Source organism: Triticum aestivum, chromosome 6B (genome assembly GCF_018294505.1).
Source record: "Triticum aestivum cultivar Chinese Spring chromosome 6B, IWGSC CS RefSeq v2.1, whole genome shotgun sequence".
Lineage (NCBI taxonomy): Eukaryota > Viridiplantae > Streptophyta > Magnoliopsida > Poales > Poaceae > Triticum > Triticum aestivum.
Genome location: NC_057810.1, coordinates 479,905,517 through 479,927,877, shown reverse-complemented (window position 1 = coordinate 479,927,877; position 22,361 = coordinate 479,905,517).

The window sequence follows — 22,361 nt, the reverse complement described above, 5'->3', positions numbered from 1 at the left end:
AATACTTCATAGATTATAGATACATTGGAGACGTATCACAAAGCGCTTCCATCGTTGAAGAGCATTGTAACCTTATGGATAGTAGCCCCTGATACACTATTTGGTGTTCGAAAAGAAAATCTGGACAGAGTTTCAAATATATTTCGCAGGAGACTAACTATGAAATACCTATGTGAATAAGCAGGCGTCGTTATTGCCTACAACCTCTCAGACTGCGGAGGACTTTGGACTAAAGCAGAGTCTGGAGCGGTCCAAAAAAGATCTCGGCCAAGTAAAGAAGCAATTGGAGGATAACCAAGGTATGGAATAACCTTGTTTGTGTTCAATACGAATGAATAATTTATTTTGACTAAAAAATGTCAAGATATGTATTAGGAGCGGCGACCGAAGTCGAGGCTCTTAAGAAGGCGGTAGCCGAGGGCGAGAAGAAGGCGGCCAAGGAGCAGGCCACTCGTGAAAAACACGAGGCCAGGGTCATTGAGGTTCAACAAGAGCTCCAAGAGGCCGTGAAGAAGTGTGAGACCTTGGAGCAGAGTATGGCGGATAGAGAATTCGAACTCACCAAGGCTCGTCAAGCCACACACGATGCCCGGGTTGAAGCCCAAGGTGCCCTCCAGGAAATCCAGGAGGCTAGAAAGATTGCGGCGGGTAAGGCTTTTACTATGCAGACCAAATATGTGAAGGAAAGGTTCCTTTTACTAACCCGAATTCGGAGTTCTCTAGCGGTGTTTGCGGATCTGCCGTGCAGAGTGTCTGACGCCGCACAATTCTACCGAGCTGAAGAGGGCAACTCTATGGAGAAGCTGTTCTGGTCGCAATGTCTTGCGCCAGAACATCCAGTGCCCTTTATCGATCAGCTGAAATAGCTGGTCGAGCTGCATAGGGCGGCCGAACTAGCCATGAAGGATTTGATAATCCGGCTATGGCCTCCCGAAGCTATTCCCAGCAGCTGCTTCGGTCTTGTGAAGCAGGTGGTTAGTGCATGCCCTCGGCTTGACACCATCAAGCAGTCGGTCTGCATCGAAGGTGCTCGGATGGCCTTCACCCGCGCCAAGGTGCACTGGACAAAGATGGATGCCACAAAGCTGATGACCGAAGGACCGCCCACGGGGAAGGAGCACCGCAAGCCCGAGTTGTATTATGATAGTGTCCTGCAGGGATCCCGCCTTGTGGCAGATCAATGTGCCAAGGATGTTATCTTTCCATGAATACATTCATGTTGTCCTGTGCTGCAATATGGAACAAGATTGTTATATAGTATAATACTTGTTATCTGAAGTTTTACCTCTTGTGCAGCCATTTTTATATTAATTCTGAGAGTTGGCCGGTCGTCGGCTTCTGCCCCCATGTAGGAAGTATGGGGGTGTTCGAGATAAATCTAAACACTCTTTACTCTAGATTTTCGTCCTTAAAGGAGGTGTTTAGCGCAAAAAACTAGGCAATCGGACTATAAGGCTTTATCACCCTCACTTAGCCAAAGGAGTTTGACAATAAAAAATGTAGGCGCAGCCCCTAGTGTTCGGAAGTCCGAACTTGGGGTTCTATAAACACCTTATCGGATAAAAACCGATCCGTCGCACGATGCATTAGTTGTCGCATAATGCGGAAGAAATCCCTGAAGATTTTGTGACCTCTCGAACAGCTGACCAGCTCTCGCCGCATCATGACAGTCAGTTTTTGGATTTCTCTACTGAGGTGCTCGTCCGGAAGAACCGGGACACAATCGCAGTAGTTCTCCCTTTACTACCCTAGCCGATATAGCGGAACATAGGGTAGCAAGCACAGGAGCCGGGCAACCCAACTATTGACCCAAGACATGATTCTAAGCCCATGCATATAATGCTATAAGTTCGGGGTGCCGAACAACCGAAAAGGTGTTCGGACTTTCTTGCCGTGTTATGTGGTACAATGAAGCCCCTGACAAATTAAGGCGTACCAGAATGTACGGTTGCAATTTCAGAATAAAACAGCGAGTGAATGTCATATAAATAGATCCGCAAATTATTTTCATTGTGATTTAATAATACGTCAAAGCCTACAAGTACAAATAGTGTGATAAACAATATGACTTCAGAACCTGCTGAGACTAGGGGGAGCTATGTGTGGATCCAAAGAAAGATAGGATGATCATCGAGAAGATTATCTATATATTCCCTTGCGTGTCCAAGCTACTTCCACCCTTGGTATATCCGTCCTTTGATAGGTCCGGCCGTCAGGTCGCCGGTAACGTCCTAGACAAAAAGTAACCTGAAAAGAAAAAGAAAAAGTAAAATAATGTGTGTGTCCCGGAGCGGTTGAGCCGCATTGTGGAACACAACCTAGTTGTGCCTCCATCTATCCCCATGGTGTCTTTAATGCGTAGTTATGCACGTGCGGAACGAAGGCCGTAGTTTGGTCGGGGTTGGTGTCGGTGTCAAAACCAGCGGATCTCGGGTAGGGGGTCTCGAACTGTGCATCTAAGGATAATGGTAACAGGAGGCGGGGGACACAATGTTTATCCAGGTTCGGGCCCTCTCTATGGAGGTAATACCCTACTTCATGCTTGATTGATCTTGATGAATATGAGTATTACAAGAGTTGATCTACCACGAGATCGTAGAGGCTAAACCCTAGAGGCTAGCCTATGATTATGATTGTTCTTGTCCTACGGACTAAACCCTCTGGTTTATATAGACACCGGAGAGGGCTAGGGTTACACCGAGTCTATTACAGAGAAAGGAATCTTCATATCTGAATCGCCAAGCTTGCCTTCCATGCAAAGGAGAGTCCCATCCGGACACGGGACGAATTCTTCTATCTTGTATCTCCATAGCCCAATAGTTTGGCACATGCATATAGTCCGGCTGTCCGAGGGCCCCTTAATCCAGGACTCCCTTAGTAGCCCCTGAACTAGGCTTCAATGATGATGAGTCTGGCGCGCAGATTGTCTTCGGCATTGCAAGGCGGGTTCCTTCTCCGAATACTCCAAAGCGGATCTTCAACATAAGAATCGTGTCCGGCTCTGCAAAAAAAATTCCATATACCACCATGGAGAGCATAATATTTTCACGAGCCCAATCCGCTGACTATTTTTGCAACACGACATTACATCGTCGTACGTTCATTATTTTGAATCGTTTTTCCAACCTGCGGCACCACGCTTCGCAAGGCGGTTTTATTGGCATGTCTTGTTGAAGCAGAGATCATGACCCCTTATTGCGGGATTCTCATCAACACGGACGTGGGTAACTCAACCATCCCATTGGTATGATTCCTTGGAAATAGGCATGTTATAAGGCCGCGTATGGGTCGTTTGATATTCGTCGTCTTTATAAGGAGGCAAAGACCTATCTCTTACCTCCCACGCTTATCCTCTCTTCCTCCCACCTCAAGTTCCAACGCCCAAGGCTTAATCCAGTCGCTTTGAACCTCAGGCCATGTTCGGATCCAGCTTTTAAGGCCGGTGGACGGCCTCTTCTCTCACAGAGGAGGATATTATGAATCTCAGGGAAGCGAGGTATTTGACCACGGAGATCCTTCACAGGCTTCCTCCTCAAGGGCAGGTTATCCCTCCTCCTAGACCCAATGAGAGGGTCGTATTTATCCCTCACTTCCTCCGAGGGCTAGGTTTCTCTCTTCATCCCTTCGTTCGAGGGCTCATGTTTTACTACGTACTAGATTTCCATGATCTAGCTCCGGACTCCTTCCTTCACATAGCGTCATTCATTATCGTGTGTGAGGCCTTCCTCCGTATTTTCCCACACTTCGGCTTATGGCTCCAGACCTTCAATGTGAAGCCGAAGATAGTTGATGGGGGACACGCGGAGTGTGGAGGTGCTACAGTAAGCAAATTGGCCGATATTTCTTGGCTAAAGGGTTCCTTCACCGGAACTTCTGACCTATGGCAACGGGAGTGGTTTTATATCACGGAACCCCGTGGTACAAAGTGGGCGGCTTCACCCGCCTTCCGATCCGGCCCTCCGCCACAGCTTGCATCGTGAATCAACAAGGGGATGGATTGGGGATCGCTTAATAAAGTGTGGATACTGCAAAGCCGCATTCGAGACCTTATTAAGAAGGACATCATCCTCCTCAAGGTAATCCACGTTATGCTAGTCCGTCGGGTCCTGCCATGCCAGCGACGACCTCTCCGCATGTGGGAGTTCAATCCGGAAGGACCGCGAACCATTCAGCACTTCTTCGGCACGACGCTCGAAGGTATGTATAAATTATTCTTTGGGTCACGAAAAAAGTGTCTGGACACCACAGAGGATGTAGGCCTCGACTGCAACTATCGGGATTCCCCGGTAAGCACTCAACTTCCAAACACATTTAGTTAAGTTTCCTATAACAATATTCTAAGAAAACCATGCTCGGCCAGGGCTGGATAAAGAAGGCAGAGAGGATCAGGTGTTCGGCCCCTCTTCCCGAAAACACAGCGGATCCGGTGTTAACCAGGATGCTGGCTCCGGCACCTTATCAAGTGTCATTGAGGGAAGACAAGGAGAGGAGTGGGGAGGTCAAAAGTGGCCTCCATACCGGAGATACATCATGCAATGCATCCGGGGAAATTGGAACTCCCGTGTCGGAGGATGAATAGGAAGTAGAATCTAACATTCCCTCCCCCCACGGGAAGAAAAGAGCCGCCCCCGAAGACTTGAAGGTAGAGGCTTCCAAGCGAGGGAAGAAGTCCCTATCAAGGGGCCTTGATTTGGGAGGCAATATTACCGCACAGTGCCCACAAGGGGTCCAGCCTTTAGCCGAATCATAAGTGAACAAAGGTGTTTTATAAGCATACCCCGTCCCTTTCCTGTTTGTGAGGCTAATATTTGAAATGCATGTTTTGCAGTTCGTCCTATAGCCTCCCTCAACAATCTTCATCCTCGGGGGATCTTCTTCCGGAGATGATGGAGAGTGAAACGCCTCCTGATACTTCCCCGCCCCATAAGGCGGACGACCCTGAGGTGTCGTCCTGGGGGATCTCTCCCGATCCGCAAAGGAGGACAAGGCCAGAAGGTGACTCATCGGTCGCCCGAGCTCCGGGGTGTTTGGCTCCTAGAGAGACCAACAACAAAAGCCCCGGACTATCCGATACAGCCGGATATATTGATGGGCCTTCTGCGGCATGCGCCTATCTCAGAGGAACATCGTACCTTAATGGGTACAGTGATTAAGAGAATTTCGTCCGCAGAAAGCGGATTGAATGAAGCTTTCATGAGCCTGCTAAGAGGCTTCCAGGTACGTAATGTAACATTTTGAATTGTGCTGTAAACGCAAGGTGCGCTGTGTGTAGATAGTATCCCCAGAGACTCTGGTTGGCATCCAAACAAAAGCGATCAGAGGATCAAAAAAGATATATAAGCTCAGGAATAATTTTGCCAATTTGCACATAGGCGGCTACAGCCCCGGCAACTGCCTCGGCTACAGAGGTTGCCGAATTAAAGCGGCAACTTCATGTGGTGGATGATGACATCACGCTCGTGAACAAGCGGCTCGACGAGGCGCAAGGTATGTCTTCGGGGCGGTCATTAAGTATAAATATGAGCATGATGCTGGAATTTATAGTATGCTTAACTGCAGATGGTGCTACCGCCATGTAGACCCTTCAGGCTGAGCTTGCCCGGGCCAAGGAGCAAGCAAGGATGAGTAACGTGGCTCCCGAGAAGGCAGCTGGTGAATTAAAAGCCGAACAGGCTGCTCATCGCCAGAGTGAGGAGAGAATATCCAACATGTCGCTTGAGCTGAGGGATGCCGCTAGCAGATATGAACCTCTCAAGAAAGAGAGCCAAGCAAAAATGGTTGACCTTGAGAAGGCCTTACAAGCGGCAAAGGAAACCCGGTCTGAGGTTAGAGGTGCTCGGGAGGAGATCCGGCAAGCCGAGGAGATCACGGTTGGGAAGCACTTTTTATTGTGAACTAAATTCGGCGATCCGAAGTATGCCCCACTTGATCAAATGTGGAGTGCTCCAGACGCATATTTGGACTTGTCGAAGAGTGCTTCTGATGCAATGCAGTTTTTCCAAGCCCAAGAAGGCCATGAAGCGGAAAGACTTTTCTGGTCGTAGTTTAGCATGCCAAGGCGTCCGCTGCTGTTAAACGAACAGACGGCCGAATGGGTCGAGCTCCACAGGATATACAGACTTGCCATGAAGGCTGTCATGGACTGGCTGTGGCCTGGGGAACCAAGTCCGGATAGTTATTTTGGTTTGGTGCAACGACTTGTTCGTGTGGTGTCGCATATCTATGTTGTCAAGCAGTCAACGTGCATAGAAGGTGCGCGGATGGCCCTCGCCCGTGTGAAGACGTACTGGGCAAAGATAAAGGCCACCGATATTGCAACAAGGGGTCCACCCGAGGGCCAAGACACGCTAGAGCACTATTTTGAAGAAGTCTTAGAGGGTGCCCGCTTGATAGAGGGTTAGTGCTCGAAAATATTATGTTCGAGTAACATGTATCTGAATTGTAAAAACAATGCTTACGAAAATAAAGGATTTATTTATAATTTTGCCCGTAAAGTATTTTAGTGCCTCCTATGTGGCCGTTTATGTATATATGTATATAACCTAAAAGTTTGCAGTCGTCAGCTTCAGCCCCCTCGCGTATAACGCGGGGCTGTTCGGAAAAGCACTTGATCACACTTGACCCAACGTCTTGGTCCGTTAAAGAGGTGTTAGTGCGACGAACTAGGCAATCGGACTATAGAGCTTTAACACTTTCACTTAGCCATAGGAGTTTTACGGTGGGGCTATTATATAGCCCATGGTATGTCCGCGGTTATCCGAATACGGTGCATTTACATACATGATTGGGAAGTCGGTCCTTCGTTAATGCGGAGGAATCGTGAAGATTCCGCTGAGTCATTGAGTGGTTGACCAGCTCTCGCCTTATCATGGCAGTCAGTTTTTGGCTTTCTCTACTGAGGTGCTCATCCAGATGAACCGGGGCACAATTGCAGCAGTTCTCCCTTTACTACCTTAGCCGATAGAGCGGAACGTAAGGTAGCAAGCATAGGAGCCAGGCAAACCCAACTATTGACCAAAGACATGATTCGAAGCTGGTGCATATGAGGCCAAACTCGCGACGCCGAACACTCCCGAAGGTATTCAGACTTTTCAACATATACCGGGCTGAATACAGCCCCCGGTAATGAACCCTGAATTCAAGGCACGTGTGGCAATCCGGAGTGAGGAAAGAGCACTTGTGGTGAGAGCATAGATCTCAAAACACAATGTTGGCTGCTTCTATAACATCCCTTTTAGTACGGCAAATCATAAGTTCAAATAATGCCGATATCTTTCCTGGACGTTTTACATGCCAAGGAAGTATGAAACAACAAGAGAAAGAAAAAAAGGTTTACACAGGGTCTTAATCTAAAAAGAAACCTTAACACGGGGCCCTTCTGCACGTCTGCGCCTTTGTGTCCGTTGTGCCGTCTCCTTGAAGGGTATATCAGGATGGACATCTGTAAAAGAAAGAACTAGGTAAAAGAATCTGGTATGGCCATGAGTAAAGTTGGTTCGTTTTAATGAACCATGAAATGTAGCTTCTTGAGTCTGAATAGGGTCGAACCGAACTATGGACTTTTTTTGCAGTGTGCCCTTGGCGCCACCCAAGGAATTTTGAGTGTATACTTATGTATATGTGGCACGTGTGTTGTCTCCTTATGGGGTGCCCAATGGGGGCATGGATGCTAAAACGGGCTCAGGTTTATCTGAGCTGCCGCACTGAGGTGTGCACCGAACACATTTAGTTGTGTGCACGGTTTTGAAGACCGATGAGCTGCTCGGCTTGAATAGGCCACTTCGTGTTGCGGCTGCTAGAGCCGCCACGTACTCTTTTGTACAAAGAGAGCGCTCCTTATTTCCGCTGACCGTGATGACGCCCCGTGGTCCAGGCATCTTGAGTTTGAGATAAGCATAGTGCAGGACTACATTGAAACGGGCGAAGGCCGTTCTTCCGAGTAGTGCCACTTCGGAACAGAGCAATGTCGAAAATTAGCTCTTCGCTTCGAAAGTTATCGGGAGAGCCGAATAAAAAATCCAGTGTTAGAGAGCCCATGCAGCGGGCTTCAACGCCCGGTATTACTCCTTTAAAGGTAGTGCTGCTTTGCTTGATCCTTGACGGGTCTATCCCCATCTTATGGACAGTGTCCTGATATATCAGATTGAGACTACTGCCGCCATCCATGAGGACTCGGGTGAGGTGGTATCCGTCGATTATTGGGTCGAGCACTAAGGCAGCCGAACCCCCGTGACGGATACTAGTCGGATTATCCCTGCGATCAAAGGTGATCGGACAGGCCGACCATGGGTTAAATTTGGGGGTGACTGGCTCTACCGCATATACGACTCGGAGTGCGCTTTTGCGCTCCCTCTTTGGGATATGAGTGACATAAATCATGTTCACTGTTTTGACCTCCGATGGAAATTTATTCCGTCCCCCCGTATTTGGCTGGCGAGATTCGTCCTCGTCTTCGCTTTGCGGTCCCTTCCCTTTTTGTTCGGCATTGAGATTGACGGCCTGCTTGAAGATCCAACATTCTCTATTGGTATGATTAGCTGGTTTATCGGGGCTGCCATGAATCTGGCAGGACCTGTCTAGAATTTTATCTAGGCCGGATGGACCATCTCAGCTACCTTTAAATGACTTTTTCCGTTGACTGGGTCTAGAGCCCCTGAATCTGGCGTTTACCATTGTATTATCTGGGCTTTCTTCATTGTTTTGACGTTTATTTTTATTGCGTCGCGGTTTTCCATTGCCATCCCTGACTTCGAATGTGCCAGGATCGCTGTTGCTGCTACGGGCTAACCAGTTGTCCTCTCCCGCACAAAAGCGGGTCATGAGTATCGTTAGGGCTGCCATTGTCCTTGGCTTTTCCTGGCCGAGGTGTCTGGCTAGCCATTTGTCCCAGACACTGTGTTTGAAAGCTGCTAAGGCTTTGGCATCCACACAGTCGATGATTTGGTTCTTCTTAGTGAGAAATCAATTCCAAAGCTTACGGGCTGACTCTTCGGGTTGTTGGGTTATTTGACTTAGATTGTCTACATCCGGAGGTCAGACATAGTTCCTTGAAAATTGGCCCTGAAAGCGTCCTCAAGTTCTTCCTAGCTTCCAATGGAATTTTTGGGGAGGCTTTTCAGCCAGTGCCGAGCTGGTCATTTTAGCTTAAGGGGTAGGTATTTGATGGCGTGGAGATCATCTCCGCGAGCCATGTGGATGTGAAGAATAAAGTCTTGTATCCAGACTGCAGGGTCTGTCGTTCCATCGTATGCCTCGATATTTATGGGTTTAAACCCTTCTGGAAATTCATGATCCAGCACCTCATAGGTGAAGCACAGGGGGTGTGCAGCACCCCTGTATATGGTTGTGTCGTGGCATGGGTCCGACGGTTGTAGTGTTCGGTGTTGGTTCCGAATAGGTAAGTGACCGGCATTTTTGGTTTGATAGCCATGATCCTGTGTAGGAACACGTTCCCTGGATCCATAGATGGACCTGGTTCTACCAGCCTTTTTGTCCAGGTCTTCACGTAAATCGTGTTTCTGGTCCTGGGTTGCGACCTCCCTTCCTTTATGGGGAGGGGGTGTGGGTTTGTGTGCGGTGTTGTTAGCCACTCTGTCTCAACCATGAGGAGGTATGTTTGGTTTGTCGGTCGTATTGTTTTTCGGCGGTATGGGTGCAATAGCCTCGTCGTCAAATTTGGGCAGCAGTTTGCGTTTGGGAGAGCTCTTTGTTTGGCGATTACCGTCGTATTTTCCTTAGTGTTGAGCACTTCGTTCCATCTGTCAATGAGCGTATCATGTGTGGCTTTCAGCCGTTGCTTCTGCTTCTTCAAGCTCCTCGCGGTGGCAATAAGTCTCTGGTGGAGGCGCTCTTGTTCCAAGTGTTTTTCTGGGACGATGAATGCATTGTCATCCAGACTGATCTCCTCTTCGGAGACAAGTTGATAATTGGTATCTTCGGCATCACTATGATCCGACAGCAGCCCTCGAGTGTGTTCATCGTCTCCTTGCTCGTCCTGCTCCATTGCTGGGTCTGCGTGGTCTTTATTGTCTTCGGCGTTGTCTGGAGTGTTATTTTCTCTTGTGCTGGTATCTCTATTTTTACCATGACATGGTTTAGAGCGGCGCCGCTGATGTCGGTGCTTCTGCTGCTTCTTGGGAGGTTTATGCTCAACCGGATCCTTTTTACCATCATCATTGTCTTCTTTAGGTGTGTCCACCATGTATATGTCGTATGAGGAGGTGGTTGTCCAGTGACTTGTGGGCAGTGGTCCTTGTTCTTCTCCAGCATCGTCGTCCATACCGTCGATGTCTTCGGAGTCAAAGTCAAGCATGTTGGTCAAGTCATCGATAGTGGCTATAAAGTGGCTGGTGAGTGGGTAACAAAGTTCTTCGTCGTCCGCTTCCCACTCAAGCCGGACATAGTTCGGCCAAGAATCTCCTGCCAAGGAGAGGGATTTCAATGAGTCTAACACATCACCTAAGGGTGAGTGTTGGAAGATGTCCGCAGAGCTGAACTCCAAGATCGGCGCCCAGTCAGATTCGATGGGTGCGGATACACGCGGTTCAGAGCCTATGGCCGGAGACGAGTCCGAGGTTCCGATGACACAGGCCTCATTAGAGGTAGGATCTGTGTTCGGCTCTAGCGTCGTTGAGTCTGTGGTCTCCGTGGAGGGGTTGAGCCTCCCGTCCTCGGATGGCGCGATCTACTCTGGATCTAGGGCCAGGTCAGTTACAAGCGCTATCTCATGAGCGTGGTCCGATGATAGATTTAGGTCATGTTCATCGTGGCTATAGGGTGCGGCTGTCATGGGTTCGAATCCATCGAAGATCAAGTCTCCGCGGATGTCGGCGGTGTAGTTCAAGCTTCCAAACCAGACCTAATGGCCAGGGGCATAGCTGTCGATCTGCTCCAGATGGCCAAGCGAGTTAGCCCGCGGTGCGAACCCGCCGAATACGAAGATCTGTCCGGGGAGAACGATCTCACCCTGGACCGTGTTGTTGTAGATGATTGAAGGGGCCATCCAGCCTTATGATGATGATGTAGTGGAACTCTCAATGAAAGCACTAATGTCGGTGTCAAAACCGGCGGATCTCTGGTAGGGGGTCCCGAACTATGCATCTAAGGCTAATGGTAACAGGAGACGGGGACACAATGTTTACCCAGGTTCAGGCCCTCTCTATGGAGGTAATTCCCTACTTCCTGCTTGATTGATCTTGATGAATATGAGTATTACAAGAGTTGATCTTCCACGAGATCATAGAGGCTAAACCCTGGAGGCTAGCCTATGATTATGATTGTTCTCGTCCTACGGACTAAACCCTCCAGTTTATATAGACACCGGAGGGGGCTAGGGTTACATAGAGTCGGTTACAGAGAAAGGAATCTTCATATCTGAATCGCCAAGCTTGCCTTCCACGCAAAGGAGAGTCACATCCGGACACGGGACGAAGTCTTCTATCTTGTATCTTCATAGCCCAATAGTCCGGCACAAGCATATAGTCTGGCTATCCGAGGACCCCTTAATCCAGGACTCCCTTAGTTGGGATGGAGGCCCAATTGCTAGTCAAGCTCGTGACGAGCTAGGCTGTCTTGCTGCAGGGTAGTTCGGACTCTTTCCGGGAGCTTGGCCGCCGAATTGAGGTTCGATCTAAAGAGGCTGCTTTGTGCTTCTGCTGCGAGGGCGGCGGTGTGCTCTTCAGTATGGAGGGAGCGTTTTGTGATTCCATTGACTGTTATGATACAACGTGGACCGGGCATCTTGAGCTTGAGATAAGCGTAGTGCGGCACCGCATTGAATCTAGCGAATGCGGTTCATCCGAGCAGTGCGTGATAGCCACTGCAGACAGGGACGATATCAAAGATTAGCTCTTCGCTTTGGAAGTTATCCGGGGATCCTAAGACCACTTTCAGTGTGATTGAGCCCGTACATCAGGCCTCTACACCTGGTATAACACCTTCGAAGGTGGTTTTTGTGGGCTTGATCCTTGGAGGATTGATACCCATCTTGCAAACTGTATCCTAATAGAGCAGGTTCAGGCTCCTTCCACCGTCCATGAGGACTCGTGTAAGGTGGAATCCATCAATGATTGGGTCGAGCAACAGTGCGGCTGAACCGCCGTGACGGATACTGGTCGGATGGTCCCTGCGATCAAAGGTGATCGGACAGGACGACCATGGGTTATACTTTGGGGCGACTGGCTCCATCATGTAGACGTCCCTGAGTGCGCGCCTCCGCTCCCTTCTAGGGATATGGGTGGCATATATCATATTCGCCGTTTTGACTTATGGAGGAAACTTCTTCTGTCCTCCTATCTTCGGTGGTCAGGGCTCCTCGTCATCGTCATCACTTTGCGACCCCTTCTCTTTGCTTTCGGCATTTGACTTGCCGGCCTGTTTGAAGACCGAACATTCTCTATTGGTATGATTGGCTGGTTTATCGGGGGTGCCGTGGATTTGACATGGACGATCAAGTATGCGGTCCAAGCCGGACGGGCCCGGATTGTTTCTCTTAAATGGCTTCTTCCGCTGACCGGACTTAGAGCCACTGAATCCAGCATTGACAGCCGTGTCTTCAGCGTTATTGCCGTTGTTTCGACGCTCATGTCTGCTGCGTCGGGGCTTGCTGTTGCTATCTCTGGCTTTGGAAGTGCTAGGTTTACTTGAGGTGCTATTGCTACGAGCTAGCTAGCTATCTCCGCCCGCACAAAAGCGGGTCATAAGCGTCGTAAGGGCTGCCATGGACTTTGGCTTCTCTTGGCCGAGGTGTCAGGCAAGCCATTCATCACGGATGTTATCCTTAAAGGGCGCTAGGGCTTCGGCATCCGGACAGTCAATGATCTGGTTCTTTTTAGTTAAGAACCGAGTCCAGAATTTCCTGGCTGACTCTCTGGGTTGTTGGATTATATGACTTAAGTCATCGGCATCCGGAGGTCGGACATAGGTGCCTTGGAAATTCTCAAGGAATTTGTCTTCCAGGTTCTCCCAACTGCCAGTAGAGTTTTTGGGCAGACTATTCAACCAGTGCTGAGCTGGTCCCTTAAGTTTTAGCGGGAGATACTTGATGGAATGGAGATCATCACCACGGGCCATATGAATATGGAGAAGGAATTCCTGAATCCATACCGCGGGATCTGTTGTTTCGTCATATGATTCAATGTTTACGGGTTTAAACCCTTCTGGAAATTCATGTTCCATGACTTCATTAGTGAAGCATAGGAGGGGCGGCACCTCTATGTCGGGCTATGTCGCGACGCAGCTCGGATGAAGCTGGTCTACGGTATTTGGCCCGGACAGGTTTGTATTTGTTATATCCGGCGTGGTGGTCGTCGTTTTGCATTGGGGCGCACCCCCGCGATCCATAGATCGATCTGGTCTGTCCTGCTCTGTTTTCCAAGTCGTACCGCAGGTCATGTGTGTATCCCCGAGCTGTTGTGTTTCTATTTGTTCGGCGATGTGGTGCAGGCTGGGGTTCGGGCTAAGTTGCCGCTTTATCTCGGCTGCGCGGTGGTCGGTCAGCCGCATTATGCGCTGGTAGTGCGGGCTCTAGCGCCTCGTCATCAAATTGAGGTAGCAATTTGTGCTTCGGGTAACTTTTGGTTGGGCGTTCGAGTCCATATTCCTCGGCTGCCAGGACCTCATTCCATCTATCAGTGAGCAAATCTTGGTCATCTTGAAGCTGCTACTGCTTCTTCTTCAGGCTCTTTGCAGTGGCTATAAGTCGGCGCTTAAAACGCTCCTACTCGACGAGATCCTCAGGCACGATAAATTCTTCATCGCCGAGGATCACTTCTTCCTCAGAGAGAGGCATGTAATTACTGTCCTCTGAGTCTTCATTCATGGCCTGTTCATCAGGGTTGGCTCGCCCGTCTTCCCTTTCGACCTGTTTGAAACTTGGCTTGACGGGGTCTTCGTTATCTTCGGCATCATCCAGAGTGCTATTTTCTCTGATGCCGGTATCGCTGTTTTTACCATGGCATGGTTTAGAGCGGCGCCGCTGACGTCGGTGCTTCGTCTGCTTCTCAGGAGGCTTATCCTGAACTGGATTCTTTTTGTCATCGCCATTGTCTTCTTTGGGTGTATCCACCATGTATATGAAGTATGAGGAGGTGGCTGTCCAGCGCCCTATGGGCGGTGGTTCCTGTTCCTCTTCGGCATCGTCGTCCATACCGTCGATGTCTTCGGAGTCGAAATCAAGCATGTCGGTCAAGTCATCGACAGTGGCTATCAAGTGGGTGGTGGGTGGGTAATGAAGTTCTTCGTTGTCTGCTTACCACTCAAGCCGGACATAGTTCGGCCAAGAATCTCTTGACAAGGAGAGGTATTTCAATGAGTTTAACACATTACCTAGGGGTGAGTGTTGGAAGATGTCCGCGGAGCTGAACTCCAAGATCGGTGCCCCGTCAGATTCGATGTGCACGGATGCACGCGGTTCAGAACCTATGGCCAGAGACGAGTCCGAGGTTCCGATGACACAGGCCTCGTTGGAGGTCAGATCTGTGTTCGACTCTAGCGCCGCTGAGTTTACGGTTTTCATGGCAGGGTTGAGTCTCCCATCCTCGGATGGCGCGAGCTGCTCTGGATCTAGGGCCAGAGCGATTGCAAGTGCTATCTCCTCAGCATGGTCCGATGACAAATTTAAGTCATGTTCATCATGGCAGCTGGGTGCGGCTGCCATGGGCTCGAATCCGTCAAAGATCAAGTCCCCGCGGACATTGGCAGTGTAGTTCAAGCTTCCAAACCTAACCTGATGGCCAGAGGCGTAGCTATCGATCTGCTCTAGATGGCCAAGCGAGTTGGCCTGCAGTGTGAAGTCGCCGAATACAAAGATCTGTCCGGGGAGAAAGATCACCCTGTGGACTGCGTTGTTGTGGATGATTGAAGGAGCCATCAAGCCTTATGATGACGATGTAGTGGAATTCTCAATGAAAGCACCAATGTCGGTGTCAAAACCGGCGGATCTCGGGTAGGGGGTCCAGAACTGTGTGTCTAAGGCTAATGGTAACAGGAGGCGGGGGACACAATGTTTACCCAGGTTCGGGCCCTCTCTATGGAGGTAATACCCTACTTCCTTCTTGATTGATCTTGATGGATATGAGTATTACAAGAGTTGATCTACCACGAGATCATAATGGCTAAACCCTAGAAGCTAGCCGATGATTATGATTATTCTTTTTGTCCAACGGACTAAACCCTTCGGTTTATATAGACACCGGAGGGGGCTAGGGTTACACAGAATCCGTTATAGAGGAAGGAATCTACATATCGGAATCGCCAAGCTTGCCTCCCATGCAAAGGAGAGTCCCATCCAAACACGAGACGAAGTCTTCTATCTTGTATCTTCATAGCCCAACAGTCTGGACCACGCATATAGTCTGGCTGTCCGAGGACCCCTTAATCCAGGACTCCCTCAGCCACCCCTAGAAGAAGAGGACCTAGGCATCCCGGTAGGGCCTGCTGGGACTCGCTGAGACTAGATCACCCCACCGACTGCTCCACCACAACCCACGTCGTGGATCAGTGCGGTGTCAAGATGCAGGATGATTAAGTGGTAGCCATTCGCCACATGGCGGCCACTTCCTACCAAATGAACTCACAAATGACACTCGTCTAGAGATGTGTCAAGCGATCAAGCATGGAGCTGGCGAATTAGCCTGACAAGGCTTGCCGAGGAACCAATGACGTGACACTAAGCGGTGCACTAAATGCACGATGTCAGCCTACAGAGTTAGGTATGATTGCATTGTTTTCTATCATATCAGTGTCTAATGATCAATTTGCCATTGTGGTAACCCCTTGATCTATAAAAGGAGGCACATGGCAATGATTCAAGGGGTTAGGAAGGTTAGATCACTCACACCCCCGTACGTGTCTATTGGCCACTGCTCCGAAGCAACCCTGCTGGGCAAGTGTACTACGCACCACCACCACCTTTTCCCAATCAATCCACCAAAGCAGGAGTAGGGTTTTATGCCTCGCTACGGCTCGAACCTGGGTAAAACTACATGTGTGATCCATGTTGTGTTGCCTTGCATTGGTCTACTCTTTGTGCAACGCGACTCCCCCCTGCCGAACCAGCAAGGGGCCATCCTGGTCCCATAGGTGGTCGTGGTTTCCCGCGACATCTTTGGCGTGCCAGGTAGGGGGATCGCTTGCGTGAACCTGAAGACGTAAGCAGCGCATTATCTTCATCGCCATCTGCATCGTCAACGGCGCCATCGACTATGGTGCCCAAGAAGAAATTAGCTCCTTCAGGTCATCCGTCCACCTCGAAGGCTCCGCTACCCGCGGCCTCCAACGCTACGGGGGGCGCGGAGACGCACGAGGGAGCGAATGCTACGGGGTGTCTGGCCGGAGCAGGCGGCACCGCCACCATCCCTTGCGGCCGACATGGGAGCAGAAGATGCCGGAGGAGAGCGACATCAGCAACACCCCGATGGCCGTGCTCCCGCCGTTGACGGGCGTAGCCACAACGATGGCTCTTGGTCCAAGGCAAGCCACTGCCTACAGCCGTCCTAGCCACGGGCACGATTGTTGCGTGTGCGCTCTCCCCAGGGCGAGCCGGCCGAACTGGTGCGCCCTACGGGGTTGATGGCCCTCAAGCACCTCCGCCTGACCACCCTTCTGCCCAGGCTGCACCACAGCAGCGGGGGCGCAATGCAACTGCCATTGGCTCCTCCAGGAGCCGAACGATGGCGCAATCGTCATCATCATCATCTATACCAAGCAAAGCCTCGGTGGCCATGGCGCGGGCTCCGCTGTTGCTGAGGTTTCCACCAGCGGCCGAGCAGATGGACGAGTGGCATGCCACCATCTAGAGTCTACTCGGTTTTGCCGAAGCCGAAGGGTCATGATGAGTTGCCTCACCGCGACCTCCCCAAGTCACGGCAACAGCCCATGCCGCTGCCCGCACGGGGGATGTTGTCCCCACGGTGTAGTCCCCACCACGGCGGTTGGCATGGGCGCTACCAAATCAAGACCCCGATGTTGCCTCAATGGCCTCTTCTGATCCTCAGACACGTCCAGGCCAATGGAGAATCCTGGAAGATGGGCGAAGAGGAGACGTGTGTGTCGTCAAGCAATGCCGCAGCAACCTCCTCCGAGCCGACGGGCACGGCGGCCCCGATGTCTACGAACCCACTCTTGGTGCTAACGGGTTCCTACCCTTCGAGGTTGGCTGCCCCTCCTTCACCCATGAGTTGTGGCAAGTCTGTTGGCCATCCGTCCGTACATTCAAGCTAGAGATACCTGAGAAGTACGACGGAAGACTGAACCCGACAGAGTTTCTGAGCATCTACACGATCGTTGTTCAGGCTGCCGGGGGAAGAGATGAGAAGGTGTTCGCCAACTACTTCCCATTGGCACTCAAATCCAACATGAGGTCTTGGCTGATGCACCTGCCGAAGAACTCCATTTTGTCGTGGGCAGATATGTGCCACGAGTTCATTGGTACTTTCACCAATGGCCATCAGGAGCCGGCCCGCCCCGGCGATCTACAACTTCTCCAGCAGAAGGAAGGAGAAACCCTTCGTAAGTATTTGCAAAGGTTCAGTCAAGTTCATAGGAATATTCCAAATATCCATCCAGCAGCAGTGATAGCTGCCTTCGAGTCCAATGTGTGCAACCACCGAATTCGTGCCAAGATGAACGTGCGGTTGCCTAAGACTGTGAAGGAGTTGTACACCCTAGCGGATAAGTGTGCCCGGATGGAGGAAGGAAGGAAGTTGCCTGGAGAAGAAGATTGCATTGATGTTGACTCAGAGGATGATGATGAATCCACCAGTCAGAAGAAGCCTAAGAAGAGTAGTAAGAAGGGAAGGGATAAAGCAGTATTGACTGTTGAAGGGTCAGGCACCCCTAGTACCGGCAAGATTCACTAGACCAAGGGCCACGACCATCAGGAGTGCTATCAGGTCGGGCAGTTGGTCAAGAGACAGAGAGCAGAATATGAGGAGCGAGATAAGGAAAAGGGTCAGAATGTCACTTGCGATAAGGGCCGAGGGGATGGAGCAAATCACCCCGGCAAGCCCTTTTGGAACAAAGGAAAACCCGCCGGGGGCCAGGAGAAAGAAGTATGTGGTGATGAGAGTGACAAGGGGGTGAAGATGAAACCAGTGAGCAGGAGTTTCAGAAGGCCACGGATGCCCTGTGCATTGACGGAGGTGCATCTTTGCACACCTCCCATCGCCAACTCAAGCGATGGGCTAGGGAAGTCAATGTCGTGGAACCAGCGCCGGAGACCCGGAAGCCGCTCAAATGGTCCCGTACACCCATCATCTTCGACGAAGAGGACCATCCTAGCCACACCACTGCGGTAGGATGCCTTCCTTTGTTGGTTTCTCCAACAATTCGCAACCTCAAGGTCACAAAGATGTTGGTAGACGGTGGGGCCGAACTGAATCTGATTTCCCCGGCAATTATCAATAGGCTTTACATAGCGGAAGAAGAGTTAGAGGTTATAGGCACGTTTCAAGGAGTCAATGCCGTAGGAGTCATCCTAAAGGGAATATTATGTTGCCAGTAACATTTGGGGGAGAGCTTAACTACCAGACTGAGAAGATTGTGTTTGACATAGTTGACCTCCCCCTACCGTACAATTGAATACTTGGACGTCCGGCCCTGGCTAAATTCATGGCGGCATCCCATTACGCTTACAATACCCTGAAGATGCATGGGCCACTAGGAGTCCTCACCATCCCGTCGGATGAGAAAGATGCCATCATTTGTGTGGACAAGATGTACAGGGATGCGGTTGCGACAGAGGATGTGACGGTAGGAGCTCCCGCCAAGGAGAGCAAAGGGAGGAAACATGATTGTGGGGCCTCTGGCAAAGAGTCCAGGAAGTGTGCCCCCTCTGAGTGCACGGCACCCGTTGACGATGTGGTAGAGTGTTCCAACAACAAGAGGTCCAAGGTTGCTACTCCACAAGTGAAAAAGGTCCCGGCAGGGCTGGGTGGCGTTGATGGTACTTTCACCATCAGCGCCACCCTCGATGACAAATAGGAAAGCACGCTCATTGCCTTCCTGCGGGCGAATATCGATGTGTTTGATTGGCAACCATCTGATATCCCCGGTGTTCCTAGGGAGGTAATCGAGCACTACCTTGTTATAAGCCCACACACCAGACCAGTTAAGCAAAAAGTCCGGAAGCAGGCCTTGGAGAGGCAGCAGTTCATCACAGAAGAGATCAAGAAGCTTGAAGCAGCTGGTTTGGTCAGAGGAGTGCTACATCCCACTTGGCTAGCAAACCCAGTAGTAGTCCGGAAGGCGAATGGGAAGTGGAGGTTGTGCATTGATTTCACAGACCTCAACAAGGCTTGCCCAAAGGATTTGTTCCCCTTGCCGCTTATTGATCAGATAGTGGATTCCACCTCAGGTTTTGATTTGCTCTCATTTCTGGACGCATATTCTGGGTATCACTAGATCTTCATGTCAAAGGAGGATGAGGAGAAGACATCATTCATCACTCCATGTGGTATGTATTGCTTTGTCCGCGTGTCGTTTGGATTAAAGAGTGTCGGGTCCACCTTTGCAAGGGAAGTCTAGATTGGTTTTGAACCTCAGCTGCACAGAAACATTGAGGCTTATATGGATGACACTATGGTCAAAACCAAAGACAAGGCAACTCTCATTTAGGATTTGGAGGAGACGTTTGCAAACCAGCGAAAGATCAACTTGAAGCTAAACCTAGAGAAATGTGTGTTTGGCATCCCCTCCTGCAAGATGCTTGGATACTTTGTGTCCCACGGGGGAATTGAAGCCAATCCCGACAAGATCAAGGCTATCAAGTAGATCCAAGCGCCAAGAATAGTCAAAGATGTGACGCACCTAACGGGATGCGTTGCCGTGTTTAGCAGATTCATCTCCAAGTCTGCCGAGCGTGCCTTGTCGTTCTTCAAGATTTTAAAGAAGGCAGGACCCATGAAATGGACCCCTGAAGCAGATGCAGTTTTGCAAGAGCTAAAGACGTACCTGTCCTCTGTGCCTGCCCTGGTTGCACCCAAGCCTCAGGATCCATTGTTGTTGTATTTGGCGAAAACAAATCAAGTGGTCAGTGCAGCCTTTGTAGCACAGCGAGAAGTGGATGAGAAAGAGAGTGAGCAGAGACCAGCAGGGCGAGAGAAGGGTCAGAGCAGCAGCAAGCACGACAACCATGACAACCCCAAGGACGCGGCAAGGAAGAAAGTGGTGCAGTGCCTAGTGTACTTCGTCAGCTCCTTGTTACAGGGGGCTAGATCGAGGTACTCTGGCATGCAAAAGTTGATCTTTGGCCTCATCATGGCCTCGAGGGAACTGCGCCGCTACTTCCAAGCCCATGAGATCAAGGTTGTTATGCGTTTCCCGTTGCAACAGGTACTATGAAACCTAGAGGCTACCGGTAGGACAGTGGATTGGGCTTTGGAGCTACCCGGCTTTGGCTTGAGGTTTGAGAGCACATCAACTGTCCAGAGCAGGGCATTGGCAGAGTTTATTAATGAATGGACGCCAACCCCTGATGAAGAAGTGACAGAGACAGTTGTCCCTGGCAAGGAATCACCCTAAGAATGGATTATGTATTTTGATGGCACTTTTTCCCCTCAAGGTGCGGGGGCTGGCGTGCTTCTTGTTGCCCCCACTGGGGAGCACTTGAACTACGTCGTCCAAATGCATTTTGCACGGGAACAAGCCACCAGCAATACAACAGGGTATGAAGGGCTCCTTGTCGGGCTCAGGATTGCGGCAGAATTGGGAATTAAGATCCTAATGATTCGAGGAGACTCACAGTTGGTGGTGAGGCAAGTTAACAAGGATTATCAAAGTCCATAAATGGAAGCATATGTCGAGGAAGTGATAAGATTGGAGGAGCACTTTGACGGATTGCAAACAAAGCACATACCACGTGCGGAAAACAGCATAGCTGATCATCTGTCAAAGTGTGCTGCGCAGAAGCTTCCTGTGGAACCAGGGACTTTTGTTCTCCGTCTTACTCAGCCCTCCGAATCCCCAGCAACAATGGCCCGAAAAAGGAAAAAGTTGGACACCGGAAAGCCTCTCCCGGTAGAGCCGTCTGTCGTGGTACTAAGTCTGACAGTAAGAGTAGGGGGTACGTATGAGGACGCAAGGCCCTAGCTACGAAAAGCTTGTACACACGAGTTTACGAGTTCAGGCCCCTCTCGGAGGAGGTAAAAGCCCTACGTCTCGGTGCCCTGAGGCGGTTGACTGGAATATGGGTGTGTGTGTTACAAGCAGTGTGAACCCTTGACCCAGAGGAGGGGGCGGCTTATATAGAGTGCGCCAGGACCCCAGCCGTCCCCCGTTACAGGGTTCAATGTACATTAAGACAGGGCGTTACTAGTAATGCCAGCTATAAAGTGCTATTAATGATCTTTAAGAGTACAGAGGGAACGCCTGACCGTTGCCATCCTGAGTGACTCTAGGTCTTCTATACTCTGAGTGGTTTCTGGTACGGTCGAATGACTTCATCTTGGTCGAGTGAAATTGGGGGTACCCAAGTGAGGTGACTGGTCGAGTGGATTGCACTCCGCTGCTACTTCAGTCGGTACTTCTTGCTATACTTTGAGTGTATTTGATTCTAGGGTAGTGACCTTGGGTAGGGTGTATAGGTCAGGCCTATGACCCTACCCTAGGTCCATGGCATCTTCATTAGCCCCTGAATGGATTGAGGTCCGAGTGAAAAGAGAGTTGAAGTTGAACTTGTCTTGACTCTTATCCTTCATAAGCATTCTTACTAAGCCCGAGCTTCATGTTGAAACTTTGACTTCATTTCAGTCGCTTTGATCGATTCAGAGGTCGCCGAGTGAACTTATGCTGGCAATCTTCAAGTGTTGATATGGTGCGAAATCTTTGGCACGATTGGTTACTGCGGTTCTCGGATCTCATGGGATTCGAAAATTTGGGGAAGCACGTGAGGCAGAGTGCGCCGTAGTAAACGGGACGGATAGACAGGGGTGCCTCGATTTCTGCGCCACCTTACTCGCCACGTATCCGGTGCGCGACTGTTGCAGAATTTGACAGGATCGCTCGGGCCCATGCATCTGCCACTCGGAAGAAGGCCCATAAAAGGGGTCGAGGCCGATGCATTTGCACACTACGCTCCCATTCCCCTTCTTCTTCCTCTATTTCTCCACCGCATCCTCCTCCTCCCTCGACGCCGCCGCCCCACCGGAGTGCAGTCCACCACAATGGTGAAGGACAAGATGGCGGCTCTGGAGCATGTGAAGAAAGCAACGACGACAGCAAAGGGCAAGAAAACGAGTCGGAGATCGTCGTCCAGGTCCGGGTTGCCGCCTGGCTGGATCCAGGGGGACTGGTTGCCACGGGCTTGATCGCGGATGGGACTTGGAGGCTACTGGGGGACGAGATCGAACCTCAGCCATGGGCGG